At 45.8% G+C, this 11,066-nt stretch overlaps 1 protein-coding gene across 6 annotated transcripts in view; it reads right to left on the minus strand.

Annotated features, from left to right (window-relative positions):
• Positions 1-9,828, minus strand: part of TMEM184B (transmembrane protein 184B) — a 46,461-nt gene extending 36,633 nt beyond the window's left edge. The window contains exon 1 of one of the 6 annotated variants that reach the window (XM_077339525.1): positions 9,641-9,828. The gene's annotated coding sequence lies outside the window, so the exon portion shown is untranslated. Of the gene's footprint in view, positions 1-8,240; positions 8,990-9,015; positions 9,390-9,628 lie in introns of those variants that run through there. The other 5 variants (XM_077339526.1, XM_077339524.1, XM_077339523.1 and 2 more) reach the window with 5 other exon arrangements.
• Positions 9,829-11,066: the final 1,238 nt, after the last annotated feature.

Here is an 11,066-nt window from a genome sequence, read left to right on the forward strand (position 1 = left end):
GCGGCTCTCGAAAATGGCATTCAAAAGCACTATGCACCTATGATTCCATGCATAGGCATTGCAATGGAAGAGTTTGAAATTTTTAAAAAATTACCATGTATTCTGGGACCTTTAAACTGATTCAAAATATGGAGAAAGGTGATTGGTTGCCTGGATTGATTGACAGGCAAAAGTGTGACATGTATAAGGCGCGTTGCTCCCTTCCGCCTTTTCCAGCAGCAGATTAGGAGGGTAAGACACGCAAAAAGACGGCAGACAAAATCGAGACAAAAGGAGGGCCTGGGAGGCGCAATATTATTTTACACTTTGCCATTCCGCGGGCGTGACTCTATTTCAGCTAATGTGTGGAAATTCTCACAGTTTTTGGAGACTGTCAATTGGTATGCCTGAGTTGTTGAAGCTGCTGTAGAAACGACCCCATAAGACCACTTCTGAATCGGCCACTAGTACCCTACCAGGCTGGATAGCTGCTTATGAAAACTGTGGCCATCTGTCTGGTCTTTGTCAGCTTCTTTGTTGCTAGATACAGGCAAAGATGTCTGGTGTCCAGAATCAGCCCAGATGCTCTATGCGCTGAAATAGTGTCAGGAGGCTCTTTTCTCTGTTGATCATGAAGCAAAGCTTTGCAGCTGATTGATGGTCGCTTGAGTATGCAGCTTGGCTAGCTGCTACAAGGGTGCACAAATCAGTAGCTCATTGAGTGAGGTATGGGTGTGACTGCCCTCTTGTCAGAGGATGAACACTGTGTTTACTAGTATCTTTGTGAAGTCCCTTGGGGCAGGTGAGAGACCTAAAGATAATGCTCAGAACTGAAAAGACCCCCCCCCACACACACACACAGACAAAATTTAAGGAACCCTCTGTGAGTGGGGAAAATAGGGGTATGTAGATAGGCCTCTGTTAGATCCAAGGAAGTTAGTAACTCTCCTGGTCGTAGGGCCTTTGCTATGGATCTCGGTGTGCCCATGAGGAAACATCAAAGTTTGATGTACCTGTTTACAAATTTGAGATCCAGCATTGCCCTCCAGTAACCATTTCTTTTAGGCATTACAAATAACAATATGGTGGCATAGATAGCATGACCCTGCTCTGTTTTTAGAACTGGCTTGAGTGCTTGCCAGGTGTTCTATGGCCTATAATGTCCTTTGATTTTTGAGGAGGGTTTTGCACTGAGGACAGTAGAAACAGATCTGGTGGGAACAGTCAGAGTTCAATTGTATCCCCGAGATACAGCCTCCTGAGCCCAGGAGTCTATCTGAGGAATGTACCAGGTCTCCTTGAAGGCTAGCCAACCTCCCACCAGGATTTGTTGGCAGTCATACCTTGGGGACCTAGTTGCCCCTATCTGTGGAACCCGGAAGGGGAAGAAGAGAAGCTTGCCGAGCCGCAAGCTAATCGGCCGCTTTGGTGGCCAATTTGCTGGCGGCCCGGAGGGGCTGGGAGAGGGAGCCGCGGCCGCCGGCATGGTGGCGGCGCAAACGTGTGCGCGGCAGTCCGTGCATGCGCGTTTGCGCTGGGGCTGCCGCGCGTGCGCGGGGCCCCCGGCCGCCCTCTCCCGCCACTCCGGAGCAGCGGTCCGTGGCAACCGGAAGGTTGCAGACCACTGCTTTAAGGCTATTCGCAGTCTGGGCCCTGCATATCTGAAGGACCGCTTGTCTACTTATGGGCACTCTACAATGTGAGTTTGAATCTGCTGGTGGTCCCTGGTCCCTGGAAGTACACCTGGCCTCAATCAAGAGCAGGGCCTTTATGGTCCTGACCCTGACCAGTGGAATGAGCTCCTGGAAGAGCTAAGGGCCCCGACAGAGATCTTCCACGAGGCATTTGGTTGAGGCCAGGCTAAGGAAGATCTGGGTCCCTCCTTTAGAAATCCCTTGGATGCCCATCCATCTGGGCAGATAACTTCCCCTGAGGTTAGTAGGTGGTTTGAACGAGGACTGGACTGTGGGTTGGGAGGGAACAAATGGGACTGTGCTGCCAATATTGTATCATTTTACACTTGTATGGTTTCTTAATCTGTAAATCACCTCAAGCCAGCATGGCCGGGATCGGCGGTCAATAAATTTAAATATAAGTAAATAAAATAATTTGTATCACCAATTTCTGTTCTGTTTTTTGAGAAATGAGAATGCAGGAAACCATTCTCCCACCAAAGTAACATACACCTATTCTCTGCCTGTCTTTAACAGACAATGTGCTATTATTGAACCATGACTCACGGAACAGCAGCTCATAATGAAGAAGATGGTGCCACTTTGATCGCAGAACAAAAGAATAATTTATATAATGAGCCTTCCTGTTACCAGGTGCTCCCCATATCTTCTGTAACTTCTGTGATCACATGCCAAACCAGCTTACTAACACTTCTGGATTACATATAACAATTTTGTCCACCCACATCGACCAGTCTGCTCATTCAATGATATAATTCAACTATCTGTATAACAAACTATCATCCAAACAAAGCTAACTTTGCAGTAGAGGAGTGAATAGTCTGAACACTCATGAGATTTTTGTCCATTCATCATATCTTATCCAAACAGCTGGCAACACACTTAGTGGAACAAAGGACAGAAAATGCCACTCAGGCTTGGGGGAAAAACCCTGTCAGAACAAAAGGCTCTTTGCTGTAAACGATGAAAGGAAAAGAGTATCAACAACCATTTTGTCTGGAAAATGCTCAACCTCTAAGTAATTACAAACTTTAATTAAATGCACATCGATGAGATCTGCCTGATTTAGATATGCAACAACTGTTTATTTTTGAACAAGGCGATAAACTTATCTTCTTACCATTATTTCACAGCCTTTCCTCTCATCCCTCTGGCTTCCTGCACCCTCATCATTCCCTACTTGGCCTGTTCTTCCCTTTGCAAGGCAATAAATTCAGTTGCTCATCTATACTCCACTTCAAGTCAGACTTGAGACTGGAAATGAAGTCCTCTTGCCATGAACTGCGCTCTCTCTCTCTCCAAAGGAGCATTTTTCTGCTCTATTAATTTCTGCCATTTCTTTGTTTTGCTGGGGTGATTCTCATTATAATAGGTCTGCATACCACAGTCAGTCCCTTTTGTGAGGGGGGGGAGGAAGCAAACAGAAACAGAGGGGGTTGATCCCATGCCTCCTTTGCAAACAAGATCAAATTCTTTGGCTGTGGGATGTGTCTGCTTCCAGAATCAGACTCTGTACCCATTACCTTTCTATCGTTGTTCCCTAAATAAAAATAAGTAGACAGAAGTTCATAAGATAAAGTGTGTATGTGTTAAGTTTGGAGGTACTATTGGGTTCCAGTAACAGGAACAGAAAGCCGAAAACAAGGTTTCGTTTTTCCAGCTGTGCAGATACAACAGGGGAGTGGGCGAGAATTCTTTCATACCCCAATCTCATTCAGTAATCTGAAATCTCCAACTGGATTTGTGGAAGAGAAAATATCTGAAAGAGAAACCTCATCATGCTAGTTTAGTGAAGCTAAAGATATCTGTGACACCCTAAAGTCTAACTCAGTTTTACTAATATATCACTTGATGATCATTTTCATCATGAGAGTTCACCTGTAGATTTAAATGGAACACAGAGATAATAGGTTTCTACTGCCTTAGTGCTCCAAAGCAGGGGTAGTCAACCTGTGGTCCTCCAGATGTCCACGGACTATAATTCCCATGAGCCCCTGCCAGCATTTTCTGGCAGGGGCTCATGGTTGACTACCCCTGCTCCAAGGGACAGGTTGACTACCCCTGCTCCAAGGGTTGACTACCCCTGCTCCAAGGGACAGTGATGTGTCACCTACAGTTATTGTAGAGATGCAACACCTCTAACCAATTTCCATTAGTTTCCCTTTGAAGCACTGTAATCATTTTCTCCAAAGCTTGCTGAGTGAACCAGAAAACATCAAGTAAATGCAGGATAAAAATGCAGAAGCATTTGCTTCCTGTCTCCCTCTTCCAAACATGGAGGTCTGCAACAAAGAGAGAGATGCTTCCTCTGTACCCTATTTTATTAAGATCTGTTACTCCTTCAGACTCCTCCTTGAACAAATTTAGGGACCATGCAGCAGAACAGAGTTCACATCCAATATCAAGAGGGCTGTTGTTCCTTTCGTGCACATGCATTCATATTAATTTATTTCCCCACCTCTGGACAATAGTTATGCCACAGGATAAATATTGCAAGAAGAAAATGGACGATTCCAAAAACACAACAAAGGAAGAAAGAATCTGTCCAATGGCTTAATCAAAGTTTAAGAGTCCAGGTGGAAATAAAGAGATAACAGAGACTCTTAAACTTTGATTAAGCCATTGGACAGGATAAATATTATTTGTTGTACAGGATAAGTATTAGCAGGCCAGTGATTAGTGGACAAGGCTGTATTTTGACTTTCTGGGTGCTAGGCACTTAATATTATTTGAAGTCAAATATAATACAGGCCGGATTATATTCATCTTTTACCAATGAAGTCAAAGTAGGGAAGTAGTAATAAAACCCATTGGGGAGGGGGCACACAAGTTGTGAAGATTAAAGAAACAACAGAATTGGGGAAAGGAAATCAGCTTGATTTCTAACAGTGTCCTAGAAGGCCAAGAGTGAGGCGGTAGATGAACCTCCTGGGAAGAGAACCAAAAAGGCCCTTCCTCAGAAACTTTAATTCTTTTATTAAGAGAAGGGTTCCACCAACAGATTTCAAAACACAAGCAGGGTCACGTGAGTGCAGGTTATCCCTCAGGTACTATCCATCCTATGACATTTAGGTCTTTACAAGATAACACCAGCACAGTGAATGGGGTCAAAATATAAACTAGCAACCAGTGTAACTGTACCCAAACTGGTGCTGGTTTTCACAACAGGCTTGAGTTACCCTTGTAATCATATTTTAGGTCAATTAGAGTCTCTAAATATAACACAGTCCAACACAGAGCATATCACAGTAAATCCATCAGAACATGTAATCTCAGGCTGTGATCCTGAAGTACACTGAACAATCCAGTCACCCTACAGTTGTTACGGTGCTCCATTTTGATAAACACATTAAAATAATTGCCAAGTACGGAGTTCCTAAGAGTTCGTATATTATATAACTGAGTAACATAAAATTTGTACAAGTCAATACAGTTGGCCCATTGCAAAGGCATATAACATTTTCTGCATTGTTTCATATATCATGACTAGGGCTTCATGCATGGTTTTAAAATTCACTAATCTTATTCCTATTAGATGTCTCATCCTATTGACTGCATCAGTTTACACTGGGTAAACCTATAAATACAATAAAAATCATAAAACACTAAATGCCTGTTTTACAAGGAACCTTTAATAACATACAGTGCTCCTAAAATACTACAGGCTTAGGTGGAGCGGTAATAAAACCTGATCCACACATTACACAGAATACAGATTAAGTCTGGGCTCCCCAACCTGTGTCTTGTTTAACAGTTAATCAAGAGTTGTGAGTGGACCTCAATTCCTGTGTGTGATGCCTAATTCAGATCATGATTGTCATGCTAGCGAAGAAGGGGGCTTCAGCCTCCCCCCTACCCTGTGTCATCTTCCCAACATGCAATGGTCTGAGGAGTGTGCTATTTGGCCCAATGGAAAATCCCAAGTATACACTCATAACAGGTCAAATACCCTCCCCGCACGCACACACCCCATTTCAGGTCAGGCAGGCAAACAGGTGCAAGGTGAGAAGCTAAAGCCTTTCCCCTGCACACTGGATTTACTATCCAAATTGGGCACCTAATGCTTGGGAATGGAACAGAACCTGCAACCCATGTGCAACTGTTACACTTAAACAGCTCACAGGGTGGGGTGCCCCAGAACTAACCTGTGCCCTCTGTAATGTATGAGTCAGCGACATGCGTGTCCTGAAAATTAATGAGTACCTTCCTTAGGTAGGATGGAAGCATCAGTAACTAGAAGAGCCATGGAAACACCAAGAGATGGAACTGCTGCCATCCCATCACATGGGAATCAGACAGGCATCTACTGTCTATCACAAAGGCAGCAGTTTCATTATGATTGTGCTATCAGTGAGAGTAGAGGCTAAGAAGGTAACTATAATCCAATAGTGGTTACAGTACTGTTTAAAGAGCGTATAGTGCTGCAGGTGAAACATGATAGCTAATTCTCTCCTCCCCTTTGTACTTCCTGTAAATTGTGTCCCTTAGGGATTATTAAAATGATGATCATCAGACTGCACTACATGCTCTGTGTTTGTGGGCCTACTCCCTGGGCACAAGCTGATCCCTTGCTTTTCATCTCTGTTTGCACCGAAACAAACAAAACGAAACCTCAGTGAACACCCTATTAGGTTAGTACCAAAATTAGGATGCAACTACAGACAATATTCCGGTTGAGCCACACTACGTACCATAATTCTGGAATATCACATATCAAAACTAACAGCTCTTGATAAAGTGACCATGTAGCTACAGAGCATGCTGCCCCAAGAGAGATTACCCTTCTCTCCCCAGTAGTAGTTTGCTAGATATTATTTTCAATGTCCATTATCTTTTACAGCTAGGTATTTTAGCTAAAGGCTTTATTTATCCCACTTTAACACTGCAATTGGCTACAGATCACTTTTTAAGACACCCTTGGGGCTCTGGTAGATTAATTGTCTTGGAGGAGGCTGATCTTCCACCGCTTATAGTTCTAAGAGGGAAGTCCTATGCAGAGCTACTTTGATTGAAGTACGTTTATTTCAAATTCTGCATAGGATTGCACTGAAAGAGTGCCAGTAGAAGACTGAACTTAACCAATGGGGAGGGAACTGAAAATAAATTAAATCAAAGCAAGAAAAATATTGCCCTGTCTTAAGACTGTAAATCACTCATTGTTTTCTAGGCTTTTTCTACAGCATTCAGGATCACCCCTGGCAACAATTTTAAGGAGCTGCTGTGAGTGCCAATTAAGTTTTGTTCCCAGGATGTATGGAATAAGAAATGTACAACTAGTATTACTCTAGAATTCTTCTGTTTACTCCTTTAGTTGATTCGTTCCACTCATTTTATCTCATATTGTATTGTATGGTGCAGAACATACTCAACAGCTAGGTGTACTACAGCAATTACAAGTTGTCCATGCATGTTAGTAAAGTAAACGTAAAGGTATCCCCTGTGCAAGCACTGGGTCATGTCTGACCCTTGGGGTGACGCCCTCTAGCATTTTCTTGGCAGAATCAATACAGGGTGGTTTGCCATTCCCTTCCCCAGTCATTACCATTGCATGTTATATAGAAGCATATATTTAACATGCTTCACTTCCGTTCTATAACACACCCAGTCCTTTATGCGTTTGTTTTTAATATCAGACGTTCGAAACATACAAAAATGAATGAGAATGACAGTCAAAACTGGTATGCTCACCAGAAAGCTGACTTCATATCATCATCATCATCATCATCCATGTACATAACACACACTGACAATATATATTACATTTTCAACTTGGGCACCAAGAGTACTCAACATGAACTGCAAAATATACACTTGGCAGCAACAACTAAAGATGCAGTTAAATAATTCTTCCCCTCCTCAGCAATAGATGCAGAAACAATGCCTGAACTCTACTTTCATGTATATTATGAAGGAAAGGGAACACATGATCATTTAAATGTACACATAGCATTCCCTACTGTTAGTTCCAGTTCAAAACAACAGATGTGCACTGGCTCTCAGGGTTACCTTTGAAGTCAACATGAGAGTCAACTGGAAAGAAATGATGCAGATTTGTCTCTAACAACACTTGTTTTGTGATGTATGAACAAATTACACTTAACAAGTACTCATATTTTAAATGGCCTCCAAGTAGTAATTTTACACATATTCCAATAGGTAGAAACAAAAGAAAGAAACACAGTCAGGGAAAGGCATATAATTTAATTTGAATTCATGACACTTGATAAGTGTCTATTATTAGTATTTTTCTGGGGAGAAAGAGTTCAACTGAAACAGAAGGCTTAGAACATCAAGAGAGTCTTGAAATTGCAATACCACTTTTGATCATTATCAGAAAGCTTTAATTCTAACATCAAATACTTCACTGCAGTTGAAACAACCATGATTCAAACAAGTGTGATTCAGCACACTAAGAACTATTAACCTCACATCACCACATAAGCATTTCACCTACAGCCACATTCATAACCAAAATATAATGCCATGGTAAGCCACCCAAGACAACCTTCACCACAATCCACAAATAAAGTACAATTTATGATACATGCCGTACACTTTTCCATTTACCATGTTTCTTGCTACGTTCAGTTCCATTTGTGGCAGGGAGCTGCAGCACAAATGCCTCTTTATTAGGGGATGGACTGGACTGGGTAATGGACCCACCTTTTGGTGCCATCACTTGGACAACTGGCACCTAAATGTGACACTTCTCACAACTATGTGGACATATCCAAGGCTACCATCACTAACTGTGCACCACAACACCCATATTCAGCACCCCACTAGACTATCCTTACTACACTCCCTCAGCACCCAAGATTATCCAAATGTATGTGATCGTTAAGTCACCCTAAATATATCCAAATCAAGACATGGCTTGTAAAGCTTGTAAGTAAATAAATACATTCAGGCTGGCCTGTTTTGCACCACATCAGTAAGCAACTCCATGCAGTACACTCAAGACCCACATTTTTTGGGGGGGGGAGGGCTGTATGCCTCCAGGGGCAGGTAAGGTTGCCAACGTCCAGGTGGGAACCTGGAAATCCGCCGGATGGTTTGGAGGGTGGACTTTATTGGCAATGTACCCTACGGAAGCCCCTGTCCTCTCCAGGCTCCATCCTCAAACCTCCAAGCGTTTCCCATCCTGGAAGAGCCAAGCCTGCCCCTCCATGCCCCACCGGCGGCCGGGGGAGCTGGCAATCCTCGGGGCCTGCCTCCACCCAGCTGCTGAAGATCCACTCCTCCAGGGGACTGCGGGGCGCCACTCGCCGTCCCTTCCAAAGTCCTGACGCCGCGCCAGCCGGGCAAAGGCAGGCAGCAGTGGGCGCGAGCACGAGCTAACCTCCCGGGCCCCCGCCGCTCTCCGGCCAGGCGCCCCCCGGTGCCCGAGCGCCGCGCTCCCCGTCCGTCCGTCCGTCCGTCCGTCCCTCCTCACCGCCACGCGGCACCGCCAGGGCCAGCCGGGTCGCCGCTCCCCCCGTCCGGCACGGCCCGCTCCGTCGCTCGGGGGGCGGGCGGAGTGCGAGGCCCTCAGGAGCCCATGGCCGTGGCCGCCGGGCCGCCCTCGACAAGGTCCCTGGCCACGCAGCCAGCCGGAGCCGCTCGCACGTCGGTCGGTCGGTCGCCGCGGCCGGGGGGGGGGGGGGAGAACGGCTGGGCAGAAAGAGAGGACGGGCGAAAGAGAGGGGCCCTTCCGCGCAGGCGCCACATTCGCGTCCTCGTCCCCCGCCCCCCCCCGCGCCGCCTTCGGGGCAGGGGAGGGGCTACCGAGAAAATGACATAAACAGTGGCCCCTTAAAGGGACAGCGTCCCTGGTCCCGTTGGGAAGCGCGGGCGAGGCTGGCAGTTTGCGGCCGTTCCCCCACCCCACCCCACCCCACCCCACCCCGGCCTCCTCAGTCGGCGTCGCCAAGCCCCGCCGGCCTCTGTGGAGGTCCTCGCCTCCCCCGACAGACCTCAGCGCAAACCTGTGGAGGGGGCCGCCTGAATCGCGGGGGCTGCTGGACTGGCCGAGCAACAAGGCTGCGGGCTGCCGAACCCCTTCCGCCTGCCGGAGGACTGTGGGGCCTCGGAGCCCTTCCCCATGGTGCGCGGAGGGTGTCCTCGGGCGCAAAACCTCACGCCGCACCAGGAGCCGCTCGCGCCTGTTGTTTGTGCTTGTGGCCTCAGACTCTGCGTGCGAGGGAGAAGTACGCACGTGCCTCACAGTGGCAGAGTGGCAGCCCGAGCACGCCTGGGCCGGTCAGAGCTCGGAAGCGAAGCAGGGCTGACGCCGGCTAGATTCAGATTCAGAGTACCTTTATTGGCTAGTATTTGGATGGGAGACCTCGAAGGATGGGGGGGGGGGGGTTCCAGAAGTCCTGATGCAGAGGCAGGCAGTGGCAAGCCACTTTTGGACAGTACTTGTGCCATAGGATAAATATTAGCAGGCCAGTGATTGGCTGGAATTTTGACTTTCAGGGCACTAGGCACTTAATATTATTACAATTTATATTTTATGACCAAGTTGGTTTGAAGTCAAGTATAATACAGGCTAAAAGAGCCTCTTGTGGTGCAGGGTGGTAAGGCAGTCGAAATGCTGTCTGAAGCTCTGACCATGAGACTGGGAGTTCGATCCCAGCAGCCGGCTCAAGGTTGACTCAGCCTTCCATCGTTCCGAGGTCGGTCAAATGGGTACCCAGCTTGCTGGGGGGTAAAACGGTAATGACTGGGGAAGGCACTGGCAAACCACCCCATATTGAGTCTGCCAAGAAAACGCTAGAGGGCGTCACCCCAAGGGTCAGACATGACCCAGTGCTTGCACAGGGGATACCTTTACCTTTATAATACAGGCTGGACTATATTCATGTGTATACCAATGAAGTCAAAGTAGGGATGCAGTATCCAAATCAAAACATGGCTTGTAAAACCTGTAAGGAAGTAAATAAATAAATTTGGGCTGGCCCATTTTGGACCACATTGAGCAACTCCATGTGGTACACTCGAGACACACATAGTATAAAATAATAGTGCATATACCAAAGGCAAGAAAATAAATTATTAGTACTGCATTTTTTCTTAAAGTCAAAACAAAACATTTCCCTCTAAAGCAAGGTACTTATGCCTTTGTGGGCCCCTCCACCTATAATAATGTCAATATTAAAAATTATATTTGATATAACTTTGAATACTTCAACATTTTCTTCTGATTTGGACAAAAATCTTAACAGATTTCTGTGGGTCCTAAACATTTCAATTTTTTTCTGATGTGAGGGGAAAAAATAAAACTTTTTACCCTAAAAAGTTCATTTTTTCCTTCTGATTTAAAAGAAATTAAAACATTTTCACAGGCCCCTAAAAATATTGTTGGCTCTAGGGGCACTGTGCCTAATGGACAAATCTGAACTGTGTGTG

This window comes from Paroedura picta, chromosome 5 (genome assembly GCF_049243985.1).
Source record: "Paroedura picta isolate Pp20150507F chromosome 5, Ppicta_v3.0, whole genome shotgun sequence".
NCBI lineage: Eukaryota > Metazoa > Chordata > Lepidosauria > Squamata > Gekkonidae > Paroedura > Paroedura picta.